Raw genomic sequence first — 9,856 nt, 5'->3', positions numbered from 1 at the left:
CAAGTACTACTTCTTATTGTGTGCGTATTCCCAGCAGCATAAATTACACAATTATTCTGTATTTTTGTGTAATATCAGATATTATATACTGTTCTATAACATGCTGTCTGCAGATAGGATGGGCATTACTGTATATACCGCTTGTGCAATATCATTAACCCATTAAGTTTCTTAATACATTACAATTGTAAGATATAGTCCTATCTGCAGATGACATTTTCCCAATAAATTCAATCCGATCAGATCACTTTGACTTGAACTGATCACTTTGGATGATCAGATCTGTTGACTTTGACTTGCTGATCAGATCTGATCACTTTGGTATAGCAGCAGGAATTAGTTGGTATCTCACACCTCACTCCTTGGCTTGCACACTGGCAGACACACAGTCCCAGGGCACAAGCACTAGTCAGGGTGGTTTACAGACAGATTTGCACACTCCTTGATCCATGCCAATGTATCATCCCCCTCAGATAAGACTTCTGCAGCTGCAACTTGTCCCTGCCTGAAGAATGGGGGCGAGAGTCTCCCTCCTCTGCCTGTGCCGCCCCCAGATCCCTGTTGCATCCCCAGGAGGAGGAGGCAGCAGCAGCAGAGATTTCCCTGGCAGCCTGCTTTGCCACTTGTGAGTTGCTGCAGCAGCAGGTTCCTCTGCTCAGACTTGCAGAGGCGGAGGTGGAAGCGGAGGCGGCGCTGGGCTGCAGAGAGAAGAGCTCAGGCTCTGAGCCACTCACCACTGCAATGTAAGCGGAGAGAGAGGGGGTAACCCTGTGCCAGTCACCCCACCAGCCGCTGCCACCAACTCCTGGGGGCGCCACTGCTCCACTTCCTGCAGCCAGGGGACTGCTGACACTACTTTGGGCTCATGTGCTGCACTGATCCTACTTCTGTGATTGACATCTGATCATCTGCAGGTAAGGTCAGGGCTTCCTTATACCCAGCAGATCCAGTGGGCACCATCGTGGGCACATTGCACTTTTTCCATGTGTGGGACAATTCTGCTGTATAGTGATAGTAACTTTTGTCCTGATATAAAATGTTACCTTTGTATCCGTGCTGTACCCTGCACTATATGACAAGTACATATGTAGTGTACAGCATTACACTATATGTTGGCAACAAAATGTCCAGGAACACCTGCAGTCAGGAAACCACTGTATTAATATACTGACAGCCTACTGTACCCAGAGCTAGAAGGTATATGTACAGTAGTATTAGGGGAAGCATGCAGAATATCCATTATATACTGCTCTGTGTGTATATGTGCTAGTCTATAGAATATAGTGATATACATAGTCATATGTAGATAATAGATGGGTCAATTGTGTATATGCCATATTTATATGAATATAGTAATGAATACTATAAAGAATATGACTATTAAAGAATATGACTATTATAGTGTTGGATATATGTGTACTGTTTACTGTGCTATTTATAACTACTATAGCACTATACTACACTATACTATTGCTATACTATTAGTATAGTGATGTATACTAAACTGTATGTGGCTATTATAGTTCTATTATATCTATATCTATAGATTGCATATTATAACATATCTAAATTATACTATTATGGTGCTATTACATAGGTATTATATAGTTGTTTAGACTGTACTTTATGTGGCTTCTATATTGCTATGTTATTCTATATAATATATACATATATTATGCTGTATATGATTACTATGGCATGAGATTATTATACATAGTCATATTTTATTATACTATTTATGACTCCATAAAGCTATATCATGACCATTCATATTATACTGTGTGTGACCACTATAAAACACTATTATACAGTATATGGCAGTATATTCTGTATGTGTACTACCATACTTACACTCTATATTATGGCCATGTGTACAGCATATTACGCAATTGCAGTATTATAACTTATCAAGAATACTGTATTGTTTAAAATTGTATGAAGTTATGTATGGAGTTATATTCTAATATATAATCATGTTACTTTATTCTATAGCTATATATGGAGCTATATTCTGATATATAGTCAGGTTACTATAATCTATAGCTATACAGAGAGCTATATTCTAATATATAGTCATGTTACTATATTCTATAGCTATATATATGGAGCTATATTTTCTTATATATTCAGGTTACTATAATCTATAGCTATATATAGAGCTGTATTCTAATATATAGTCAGGTTACTATATTCTATAGCTATATATGGTGCTATATTTTAATATATAGTCAGGTTACTATATTCTATAGCTATATATAGAGCTATATTCTAATATATAGTCAGGTTACTATATTCTATAGATATATATAGAGCTATATTCTAATATATTGTCAGGTTACTATATTCTATAGCTATCTATGGAGCTATATTCTAATATATAGTTGGGATGTATTATTCTTTGAAGTCATATTGGATATCACCATAGTGCATTGCAGTAGGTATACTATATACTACCCCGGAGTTGTGCATTCAGTGCACTAGTCCTGATTACTGGAGTTGTACCCAGATAGTCTACGTCTGTCCTGGCAGAAGTTCTCTATAGTAGCGCTTGGCAACAGGAAAATAAAGTAATACACATCAGATTGGCTACTCTCATGTAACTTCCTCCAGTGAAGGAGGAGCTCATCAGCATGGAGGAGATACATCTACATAATAGCTTCACTGGCTACGTTATTGGCTGTGTATCTGCGTGTGTTATTACGTCAGCTGTACTATGGGGGCATCACTTGCTAGTGTTATGGGGCCACTGGCGGCTACTGTGCCACTATTCAGCGAGACTGTCTTGTGTTCTTCAATGTAAAATTGCTTTGCCTACTAATTTACTTGTGGCATCTGATTTTTCATCCCCATGTTGCATCTTCTTTCCCCATCATTACAACTCTGTATTGGTATTCTCCATGTCTAGTGCTGTTTTCCTTGTTTAGTATTATGTTCAATCTTTGGTTCCTGACTGTCTCATAGCCTGGCACATCTGTGATCCTGTCTACTGTCCTGTTTGCCCCAGTGCTGATCATGGACTATGGAGGTTGGTGCAGTAGGAGATAGTCACACCTGGCGATTGGCTGCACCCATGTCATTTCATGTTACTGGTATAGAGAGCAGTGCAAGGCCATGGAAGGAATAAGCGTGTCGTATTATAGAGGACTTGTTGGCTCTTCTGACCGATCTGTGGTCTCTTGACTTCCCAGTTTTCTATCAGCTCTGGAATATCTTTTCCTTGTGCAATTCCTCTGTTATTCCTCCTAGAAATTTATGAATACAATTACTGTTAGGTGTTACTAGTTTGAGGTGTGTCATACTTCCCAGACACTGAGACACTGTCCAACCATGCTACCAGTGTCAGAAGGGATATACCCAACTACAAATGCAATGGTAGAAACCAGATGTCAATATATTCATTATTTTCAAGAGGAAATATCAGAGGAACGGATCAGCAGCGTTATAAGAAAAGATGCTTCAGAGTTGCTATTTCAGGGGAATGCAAGTATTTCATAAAACAGACATGCCGGGGATGGAGACCGGTCCCCTTTAAGCAAGCATTGCGACTTGCTGGTTCGTATCTGATTTCCTTATTTGTAAGGGCACTTTTGGGGGAACTTAGTACTGAGATGTAACTAGAGTTATTTTATGGACTCCCCTATAACACAATGTATATGATGCGCAGATCCGTGTTACTGCTGCTATTACTGTTGGGTACAACCAAGATAAATAGATATACGATACATTTGGGATAGGTTCAATGTCTGTTGCTCTCATCCGTCCTAGGCAGAGAGCAATGGACAATAGACATCACCCCATCCATCTGCTGTCCTTCTATATTCACTCTCATTGTAAAAAATATGCTGGAAGTTTTTTACTTTTCTGATGGAAGAAAAAAGTTGCACAAGCTTCCTTCATGTTGTTCACATTAGAGTCAATGGAAACCGACACAGACAAAGGGGGCTCCATCTGTGTCTGTCACTCTATCGCTCTAAAAGTCCGTTGCTCTCATCCTATGATGGATGAGAGCAATGGAAGTTCACAATGGTGGTGTAAACATCCCATAAGGTGGCGTTTGTGTATTGGTTGGTACAGTTTAGGAAACCCCATTGTAGGGATAGTCTGTAATAGTATTTGGACAATGTAGTGTCATTATGTAGTAACCCAAGGGGCATATTCCTGAAATGTTTTTGGGCACATGCTTCCGGTGGCTGCCAAACACTAAGAGGTTAACTATCCTTGTTATACCTGTATTATGCTATACTAAGACCCTATTGTACTATACTGATAGTCTATGGCACTGTGCTGTTCATTATCCTGTATGCAGAGGCGACAATTGCCAGGTACCTGTCCAATCTATACCAATATTGTAATTGCCTTTCAGGCGAAGATTCCTCGATCACATTGACTGTCTGTATTCTCATTCAGTCAGAGAGGTAGCATTAGATGTTATTTCCTGTGTATGTGTCATGTACTACAGTATATACGATCGATTGCCTCTGTGATTTTGGGGGCTGATCATGCCCTCTTCTACAGCAGCTGGAAAACACTAGCAATAACTTCATACGAGGAGATTAAAACTGGCTGGAAGAAAGTGATTTATTTTGTTTTATTAAAAATATGCCAATTCCAGCTCTGCCAGAGGGACCCATATTAAAAAAGAACATTGCAGAAAGGAGTCTTCGGTCTGACACTGACACTACATATAGAATATGGTTTGGTTACTCTAATGATATCTAGCTGCTCATACACACTATAAATTTTCATTAGAAATAGAACTGTTGGGAAAGTGCAGAAAATATAGAATTTCTGTAATGAATCAAGTTCAATGAGAATTACATACATTGTACATGTGAATGTCCCTGCAAATCACAGTCAAGAGTGAAATCTGGTAAAGACCTGACTCACTTGTCACTATTAGGATCCATGCTGGTGAGACTCATTACTAAATAAGACTCATCTGTATTGTGTCCAATTTATACTGTACACATTGGATTAGAGAGGCTCCATGATGTCTATAACAGGGCATTATAAGAATATAAAACATATACAACAATCTACAAAACAGTATAATATATAAAGCACAAGAACAACACAACCTGGTCCTAATAAAGCAATATATGAAACTAAGGCCTGGTTCACATCTGCATTCGGTTTTCCGTTCAGGGAGTACACTTGGGGACCTCCCCCCCAAATGGAATACTGAATGCATTAACAAGCGGTGAGCTTATAAAAGCACATGGACCCCATAGAGTATATTGGGGTTCGTTCGTTATCCGCACGTGTCCGCATGAGTCATGCGGAGAGGAAAGTAGTTCATGAAGTTCTTTCCTCTCCGCATGACTCGTTATGACAGCGCACTGAAAAAACACGGACCACATTATAGTCTATAGGGTCCGTGTGCTTTCATAAGCTCACCTCTTGTCAATGCATTTGGTATTCTATTCGGGATAGGGGGGGGGGTCTCCAGGGGGAGGTCCCCAAGCGGACTACCCGACCGGAGTACCTAACATAGATGTGAACCAAGTCTTACCCGTTGGTGGATGTGTCCCTACCCAATTTGACATTGTCCAATCACTACTGACTGCATCTTTTTATAATAATAGGGACACACCCCTTTGACAAGAGAATGTTAACACTCAGTTGTCAATTTGGACAACTAGGAGGTATAAAAGAGGAAGGCCACAATGCAGAGATATGGGGAAAGATGCTCCAGAATTGATATTTCATGAGGAATACAATGATTTGCTAAAATATACATGTCAGGATAGACAACAGGATCCCTTCAGGCTGTAGTCACACTGTTTACATTGCAGCAGGATGGCTATAGGAAAGTATATGGTTAACTTGCTGCAGCGTACAGTAGCAGCAGAATGGATCAGATTCCACCAAGTCTCTTCCAAATATTGCGCAAAAAATTCTGAGGATTTCCAGTCCCCAGCATGTCAACTATTGCTGCAGGTTTTACCAGCAACCTTTTCAATGCAAAAGAATCTGGAGACCCTCCAAGTGTGCTGCTGCAAACACTGGACTATGCAGTGGCTTTCAGGGACATATATAGCGGATTATAAACCAAATATTCCTTTAGGGTCTATTCACACATAGAAATTTGACGCTGAATTTGTCAAGCAGAAAATGTCTACTTCAGGAATTTGAAGCAGATTTTTTTTTTTTTTTGCTTGTCAAAAACAGGCGAGGATTTTGACGCTGAATTTGAAACAAATTTTAATGATGAATTTGGAGAATAGGGCCACTATTTTGTCTTTATTGGCCAAGGTCAGATTCCAAATTATAGTCAGATTTTGACAAATTCCATGTCCATTTCTGCACTGATGGAAAAGGTTTATTTTCCGCTCCTATTCATTTCAATGGGACTTCTCAGGCGGAATCCGCCTCAAGAATGAGCAGGACACTTATTTTTTTATACTAGCTGAAAATATTAGCAGAAAAAATTAGCTACTGCCTCTCATTTAACTGAATGGGTGACAGATTTGAGGTGGAATTTGACGTGGATTCTGCTTCAAATTCAGCATTATATTCCTATGTGTGAAAACCCCCTTAAGCTAAGGCTAACGTAGCTTTTTTTGTTGCAGATTTTGCTGCGGTTTTTTGAGCCAAGGCCAGGAGTGGGTTGAGCAGAAAGGGGAACTATAAGAGCTTCCTATATCCTTCCCATTCCTTTTCTAGCCACTCCTAGGTTTGCCTTAAAAAAAACCACAGCAAAATCTGCAACAAAAACAGCTTTTCCGCAACGTGGGGCCTTAGCCTTAAAAGGAATTTGTCAGGTGTTTTTTTTTTTTCAATGTAAACTGAGCCCTTCATGTGCAGAAAAGCTAAGTTCTAAATGTCTGAGAGTATAGAAAGATATATGTAAATTATCCTAAGTAGTGACATGGGTGGGATTTGCTTCAACCTAGTCACGCTGTTTCTTTGCTAGTCACACCTCCTGGACATGATTGACATCTCCCTCACGATGTCAGGGAGTCAGGACTATTGGGTTCCCTTTAAAGAATTCTTGCCAACATTTTTGGACCACAGTCCATAAGGTAGGGGATTGTTTTTGTTAATGTGCATTTTTCTATGTTGTTTTACCAAACCATTAAATGAAAAGCTGCAGCTGCATTCCCCTCCTCCCCTCCTATGCTTACTGGGCCTTTATATACAGCAGACAGACACTAACCTAAACTACATATTTTCATGTATTTGGATGTGTTAGTGATGTGTACAGATGAAGTTGTATTTTTAGAGTCTCTTAAAATACAAATGTTGCTAGGTTCACGCTAGTGTTCAACTCAAAAAACACAGAGCCTGTCTGTTTCAAAAGTGGCTACCTGAGAACTCCCATGGGCCACAGAGACTATAAAAAAAAAAAAAAAAAAAAAAAAAAAACCAGTATAAAACCGGCAGAGAGAAAAGTCCTCCTTGTCCTCCTTAGCTTATATATCAACTACATTGTTTGTATTGGATAATGAACCATCATACAAAATGAAAACCTGTGTTGCTGAATCCATCATTAAAGGGGTTGTCCTTTTTCAATCATTTTAAATCTAGTTATCCCCATACACAGGATAGGGGTCAACAAGTTGATTGGTGAGGCTCAACCACTGCACCCAAGTAGAATGGAGTTGGTGGTTGGAAATGTGCAATTCCTCTCCATTCAGTAGAATGACTAAGTGCTGAAGTCCAAAGTTTTCTTAACCAGTGGGGGCCCTGATGGTTGGAGCACCGTAGGTCAGCAAGTTACCCTCTAGCCACAGGACTTGAACTTCTTTTGAACTTCTTGTGACCAGACAAAGGGATATTCCCATATCAGCCTTTGAAGCCTGTTATCAGAATACATACGGTATCTGCCTGCAGTAGCCTGAGATATCCAGGAGTATGAAAACATAACTTATATAAAAGTAAAGGAGTTATAGAAACAGAAAAGCCTAGCAAGCTACATTGTTTCCATAACTGCCACTGAAACAGTGTAGTTTGCTGGGCAACGCGATTCCCATGATCCCATTCACTTCTATGGGATCTTCACAAAGAGAGTGGAACAGTTGGCTTGGCCATTTCTGTACTCCCAGCCACTTCAGTCTGCCACAAACAGCCGGGTGTTCTGATATCAACCAGGAAAGGCTCAGATCAGAATACCCCTTTAATTGATCCATAGAATATTACAAATATAGTGTTCATTTAAGGTCCTATTTCAATGCTAAATTCATCCATAAATCCCATCGTAGTGTTATATATAATATATAAAAATAGACAAGTTGCTATAGAAACAGCTTTCCATTTACAGCGTTCATCTTTATATCTTAAATACTAGTATAAAATCAGTATTAAAATTGTAGTAACTGCTCCACATTACAGTAATATATATAGCCAGCCATGAGGTACGGGGATATGTAATTGTGTCTTAGGGTCACACACAAAGGTGGTCATATTGGAAAGGTTCTGTATAGATCACAACCAAGAACGCCTGTGTTGTTCTTAGGGTAATGATACTAATTTACTTGATTCTTGGCATTGTCAGTCAGCTGTAGGGAGGGCTGTAAACCAGTTACTATGAAGGCAGAGACTATACCTACATTTATAATGGATTAACATAAAGAAATGGAGTAACTGTGCAAGTGTATTACTTATGTAATTCTGTTACAGCTTTTGTTAGATTTTTATTCAACATTATGTAGGCTTTTTTGGAGGCACAGTATGCGTTTTATAGAATATTCTAAGTAGTTCGAATAATAGGCTTATTTGACACCGGGGATCAAATAGTTATTATAATAATAATTATTACAGAATAATTATTGTAATTCTTCAGATTGTATAGTATAGCAGGTTAGCAGATAGTGGCACTAAAGGTTGATGGGGAAAACATGGACTGCCAATGTGATTGTGGACCCCACTGGTGTAAAAGTATAGGCAATCACATATGCGAGCAACATATAGCAGTGCAGGCCATTGAAAAGTTATTTCCACAAGTTTACTATGTCTACGCTGCTACCTGCTGTGGTCTACAACCAGAAGACACGACATGAGCATGGTAATGTGACTTTCTGCTTGACTCATGGTTTGCTAAAAACTGCATGTAATATGTGCTGCTATGTATACAATATATACTGTTAGAAAAGACCTGCTGCAAGGTCTGAAAAGCCCATGACATACGTCATCTGATAACTATCACTGTAAGAAGCATCAGGTAGTAGAGACCACCAGGGGAACCCGGAAGAGTCAGAGTGAGAGTGAAAGGGAATCGGTGAGTTCAGTATTTCTTCTTTTATTTTTTAATTTATTTTTTTTGCCTTCACAGGCAAAGCCTTTAAAGTTAAATTCTGGGAATGTATTTAGAAGTTGCTATATGATATTTTCTCAACTTTGCTTCAAGCAGCTGTACATTGTGTGGTGTTAATCATCTCCTGCTCCCGGTTTGCACTGCAGACAACACATGCTATAAAACCTCATGCCTTCTGAGAAACTAATCATATTCCTTTCCAATATTCTTATTTCTTTGTTTTCCCCATAGATACACATATATATACAGTATATCAGAAAAACCATCCTGAAACCATGGTAACAGGAACATGGGACATGGAAGTGGTATTCACTAAAATAACTTTTTATTCTCAGGAAACATTTTACCCATGCTTGGTTATCTTCAGCAGTCCCATAGAGATGAAGGAATTGTCAATGGACGGGGACGTCTGTCACTTTATTAATGTGGAGGGACCGCCATTGTCCTGATTAGAAGGCTCAGATATAAGTGGAAGACAATTAAGTCAAGTCATTGGTGTTTTTGTAGTCAACTGCAGAAATCTTCATCCTGCACAAAACCCAAGCAATGCACACATAGTTGCTAACATCTGAAAATAGTTTTTGGGAATGGTGAATGTGG

The 9,856-nt window shown here is 39.2% G+C and overlaps 1 protein-coding gene across 1 annotated transcript in view; it reads left to right on the top strand.

Annotated features, from left to right (window-relative positions):
- The first annotated feature begins 799 nt into the window (after nt 1-799).
- The window catches only part of ANKRD34B (ankyrin repeat domain 34B), a 33,938-nt gene continuing 24,881 nt past the window's right edge, over nt 800-9,856 (top strand). Inside the window, exon 1 of the mRNA XM_075262433.1 lies at nt 800-914. The gene's annotated coding sequence lies outside the window, so the exon portion shown is untranslated. The remainder of the gene's footprint in view (nt 915-9,856) is intronic.

This window comes from Leptodactylus fuscus, chromosome 1, assembly GCF_031893055.1.
Source record: "Leptodactylus fuscus isolate aLepFus1 chromosome 1, aLepFus1.hap2, whole genome shotgun sequence".
Classification (NCBI taxonomy): Eukaryota; Metazoa; Chordata; class Amphibia; order Anura; family Leptodactylidae; genus Leptodactylus; species Leptodactylus fuscus.
This window is presented reverse-complemented; position numbering and strand designations above follow the sequence as displayed.